This window comes from Carcharhinus amblyrhynchos, chromosome 5 (genome assembly GCF_965287045.1).
Source record: "Carcharhinus amblyrhynchos chromosome 5, sCarAmb.v2.hapA, whole genome shotgun sequence".
Classification (NCBI taxonomy): domain Eukaryota; kingdom Metazoa; phylum Chordata; class Chondrichthyes; order Carcharhiniformes; family Carcharhinidae; genus Carcharhinus; species Carcharhinus amblyrhynchos.
Genome location: NC_137328.1, coordinates 72,938,691 through 72,944,289, shown reverse-complemented (window position 1 = coordinate 72,944,289; position 5,599 = coordinate 72,938,691).

Below are 5,599 nucleotides of genomic sequence, written 5' to 3'. Positions count from 1 at the left end.
AAAAATTGACGTAAAAGTACACAAAAAGGTGAAGTGGAGCTAAGGTTCTAAGGTAAGGAGTCCATGCAGATGTAAAATTTTAATGTTACAGATTTGCTTTGCAGAGATAAATGTAAAGTTGTCAAAGTAAGTATCTGATGTTTCACCTATTCTTTTGCGGTTTGACATTTAAACATACCAAACAACAAATTAACAGCAGTGGGACTGTTTGTAGTATCACTGTGTCACCATAACATCCCCATCCACCTGGCTTATTGCATACACAAATACAGACATCTTGAATGAAAAGCACTGATATACCTCAAAAAGAAATCTTCAAACTTTCTTGATTTGCATTAGTCATTCAAACTGAATAAACAGTGGGAGAAAACAGAAGAGATTGAAATTCTACTCTCCATGGATACTACTAATAAGATAAAATGACTTACATTTATATAGCTTTATCTATCTAAAATCAGGAGATATATAATTGATATTGTAGCAGCCACAACTGGATATGATGTTACTTTCAGATATTGAGGTTTTATTAGATTAAAGCTTTCATCTATTGTCTCAAACTTTAAAAAGTTCAAAGTCCTCTATTCTATTAAGTCAGTAATTCACTGTCCATTCGTTACCAGATAGCCTATTCAAATTCAACAATCTAACTGGACTGACCAACAGATAATAATTGTTGTGTTGAGTTTCTTTTATATTGTGTTTATTAGAGGTGGTAGGGTCGCCAGCTCCCATGCATCAGTTCTATTTATTCAGTAACAACTTCCAAGTAGGGTTAATGGAATTGGTACAGTTGGATAATCCACTGAATCTTCAAGCCCAAATTTTCCAGACTCTGAATAATCAGAGACTGGACATATGATCCAAGATGGGCGTCAGGATCCCATGGAAGCCCTGGCATTAATCAGGAAGTTTGAATTTTCAACATACAACTCTTATGCTGCCTATGACTCTCTGCAAAAGTTACTGACTCTGAACTAGAGTTGCAGACTTTGGACAGATTTGACATACTTACCTGGATAGTTATCCAGGAAATGCCTACTCACCTGATGACAGAGCTGTGCTCCAAAAGTTCATGATACCAAATAAATCTGTTGGACTTTAACCTGGTGTTATGAGACTTCTTATTGTGTCCACCCCAGTCCAACGCGGGCATCTCCACATGAGGAAATGTTAGACAAAGAAATCCTACTCTAACTCCTGGGTAATTGACACCTAATCACTTAAATTCCAACTCTCCCTCAACCTTGCCACCCCTCCATCTCACAGCTAGCCCCTTGATAATCCCCAACTACCATCCGGACCCCTGACTACCCATACTCAACCCAACTGTACCTCTCCTTATCCAACTACCTTGACCTCTTGACCTGATCTGACTACTTCTGACCATGCTAACTCCTGACCACACGACTACTCCTCCTGATCCTACCCGACTCCACATTGACCCACCTCATTCACCTATCATCCTACCCAATTATGTGATGCACCCTACTGCCATACCCACTCACCAACACATAAGAACATAAGAAATAGGAGCAGGAGTAGGCCATCTAGCCCTTCGAGCCTGCCCCGCCATTCAATAAGATCATGGCTGATCTGTTGTAGCTCAGTTCCACTTTCCCGCCCTCTCCCCATAACCCTTAATCCCCTCTCTTATCAAGAACCCATCAACCCGCTTCTTAAAAATATTTAGCGAGGCAGCCTCCACCACTTCAACGGGCAGAGAATTCCAGAGATTCACCACCCTTTGAGTGAAGAAGTTCCTCCTCAACTCCGTTCTAAACCGCCTCCCCTTTATCTTGAGGCTGTGCCCCCTAGTCCTACTGTCTTTTTTGAGCGGGAAGAGTCTCTCCACCTCTATCCTATCCATCCCATTCATCATCTTATACGTCTCAATGAGATCTCCCCTCATTCTTCTAAACTCTAACGAGTACAAGCCTAGTTTATTCAGCCTCTCCTCATAGCTCAATCCCCTCAACTCCGGTATCAGCCTAGTAAACCTCCTCTGCACTCCCTCCAGGGCCAAAATATCCTTGCGCAGGTGCGGCGCCCAAAACTGCACACAGTACTCCAGCTGCGGCCTCACCAATGCCCTATACAGCTGCAGCAAGACCTTCCTACTTTTATATTCAATCCCCCTCGCTATGAAGGCCAGCATCCCATTTGCCTTCCTGACCACCTGCTGCACCTGCAAGCTGGGTTTTTGCGACTCATGCACAAGGACCCCGAGGTCCCTCTGCACATACTGGATAATTAAATTTACCATAGTTAGTGTTGTAAAAAGGAGCTGTGTCTGGTCTGTCCCACCCACCCCACTGATGCTCCTCCATTGCAATGGAGTTCTCTCTCTGATGGACTGTACTCTCCACATTTTTGGAGCCAAGCCGAGAGGTCCCAACCAGAAAGATAGAGTTATGTAGAGTGCAGAGAGTTGTAGCTGGAGTGACAATCTGATGGCCCAGATCTTCCCCAAAGTGGCAAATGTGTTCCGGGTATCATAAATGACTTTACAAGGATAAAGTCATTCCTTTTCATAAATTTATTTGAAGGATTTGGGCATGTCTGGCATGGTCAACATTTGTTGCCCATCCCTAATTTCCACCAAGAAGGTGGTGGTAAGCATCCTCTTAAAACCCTGCCATCAATGCAGTGCAGTGCTGCTAAACTCATAGTGTTGTTTCTGTGGACATTCTCCCAATCCTCCTTTGGCAAAAGATTGTCAAGATGCCAGAGAAATTACAAAAAAGGCCATTTACTTAATTTCTCTGGAGTTTCAACTGATTATCTGCCAGAGTTAGGGCAGAAGAACAGGGAACCTCCACAGAAATTGTACCTCAAGTAATATCACATGGGAAGTCTCAATGCCCTATTCAACTGGTTATCCCATAACTCAAGGTAGGGGAGTAAAGTGCACCCCCAGTGAGGAGTCAACAACATAATATTAGCACAAACGATGTGACACAATTCTGTTGCAGAGCCTAAAACAGTTATACTGGCAGTATTCCTTTCAATGCATCATTAATAAAGAAGATCGTTGTCACTGCAACATGCCCTACTGCTCTATCTATGGAGTAATTTCACTCACTCCCTTACATATTTTCAGGAATCTTAGAGCTGTTATTCAAATCTCAATTAAAAGCTGGCTTAGGGAAGCTTTCAGCTTCTCCATAAGTGCCACATGAGACATTAAGTCAAAACCTTAGACAATTTGAGAAAATAATATCCCACTGGCTTTCCTGTGAGCTTTACAATGTTCCATATTCTCATTCAACTTCTTCTGCATGTTCCTCATAAGAGCTGATTTCAGTCATTTTCCACCTACTTGAGCTTCTTAACAGTCCATTCTGCATGATGTGATTTTCATAAACCTTTTTTTAAATCACTATTAGTTCATAGCTGGAATAGTGTGCCCAATTTTCATGGCCTTTGAGAGAACGCAGAGGAGATTTATCTGAATGATGCCAGGAATCATTCAGGCTTTAGCTATATGGAGAGACTAGAGAACCTGTGCTTGTTCACCTTAAAGGTGAGAAGGTCGAGGGTGTATTTAATCAAAGAGTTCACGATTATGAGGAATTTTGTCAGTGTAAATAAGAAGAAACTATTTCCATTGACAGTGGAGTCAGTAATCATGGGACATAGATTCAAGAATCAAAAGAGTGATGAGAAAAAACAGTGAGTTGTTATGGACGGAAAATATTGCCTGAGAAGGTGCTGGAAGTAGATTCAATAGTAATTTTCAAAAGATTCTTGGATAATTAATGGTAAATATTTACTGAGCTACGTCGATAAAGCAGGGAAGTGAGATTAGTTGGGAGGGTAGCTTTTTCAAAGAGCCATTAGGCACAATAGACTGAGTGACCATTTTGTGTACTGTGGGATTCTACCATATTATACAATTTCCCTCCATGGTGAGACATGATTGTGCATAATGAAGTCTGTATGAAGAAGCAGCTACAGCCAGGTGAGACTGGAGCCCTAGTAGGAAGTTGGAGATTGCTCTTTGGTGAAGAATTTTGTCTTTCACTATCCACCTTTCAACATGAAGGGAATGGGAATGGGGAGGAAATTTGCTGGATTTCTTGCCGCTGTGATTTTTGAGCAGGTTGTCACATTGGCAGCGAGTCCTCCCACTGAGAACAGGCACAATCCTAATAAATGCATTTACTTCAGCATCATTTGGCATGGTTAAGATCAGGATCCTATTTTTGGATGGATCAGCATTGCCACCGTTGCTTCCTTCACTGGTACAGGGCAGGAAAAGGCCATCAGTATTTCTAGGGGCACTCACCTACTATAATTTAAATCATTGTAAATGTTTCGTCTTTTGTATTTGTCAGTTGTTTTTTCCATCTTCAGGGGGACTGTCTCCTGGGACTAGATCGGCAAACTGCTTCCACAGCTGGCATTATCATGGCTGTTACAGCTATGGTTACTTTGGACCCCAGTTTCTTTGTTTCTACCAAACCGCTGATCACTGCTCCCCCAAACCCCTTCCCCAGTTAGGGAGAGGAAAACTGGACAAGGTTCCCACACTTGATTGCTATCCAGTAGTACTGACATAAACGCACACACGTGGATTTGAGGAAGGACAGAATCAGATTTGGATACAATGTCCTCCTTTTTACCTGTCAAACGGCTTTTATATTATAGGCTCACTACTGTTACTTGAGAAAGTTCTTGCGACCAAATCATAGAAGAAGATAAAGTCTTCAGCCCAGAAAAAATTGAGTTGAATAAAGGACTACGAAGTAGTTAAAAAAAAAACTTGTATGTTAATTTTTGGCGCACCATACATGCAGGTAAGTTCCATATTTCTTTAGGTGAAAACCTTTTTCTGTTTCACCTTATTTTACTGCTTGCGCAAAGTAACTATCCTTTACAAGTATCAATGATGCATCCGTCTGCAGATACAGACAGATGTGCAGTTCACAACACAGTAGTGGCTGTGCAGTCGGTACAGGGTACTTACAGTGCTGGTATAATTGTCCACTGTATTTCAGTGAAATTTCTCTGAATACAGGCACTGATCATCTCTTGGCCTGGGTACATATTAATGTTAGTGTCATCCAATTCAATGGAAAGAGTGATAATGGTTTTCTTTTAGACGTCATATATAAATTTAAATAAATCTTGCCGAATGCTGATGTGGATGGCATTTCATTTCAATTCCATTCTATTGTGATCTCTGTCTGACATCATTGAGGATCCTTTCAGTATTTTGATTGTTTACACACTGAGAAAAAAAAACATAGCCTTAGATTATAAACCAAGGAACAAGAGAAAACTTTTGGAGAAATGGGGTTGCAATAGGACTCACTGCCTTTGAATTAAGGGACAGAAGGGAAAATCAAAGAGTCATTATCTGTATTTCCAGTGTCTCATTATTATCCAACGGTCATAACCACCAATTCATAATTTTCAACCAATGTACCACTTCTGCACTGTGCCTGGGTATATGCTGTCCCAAAGGCAGGCAGACCCACCAGAGCTTGTGGCATATTGGTGTAGGGTTGGGAGGACGTTTCCCTGGGTGTCCCATGGAATTATTATTGCAGATCCCATGGAATGTCATCGCACCAGATCAAAAATGGGTGAGACC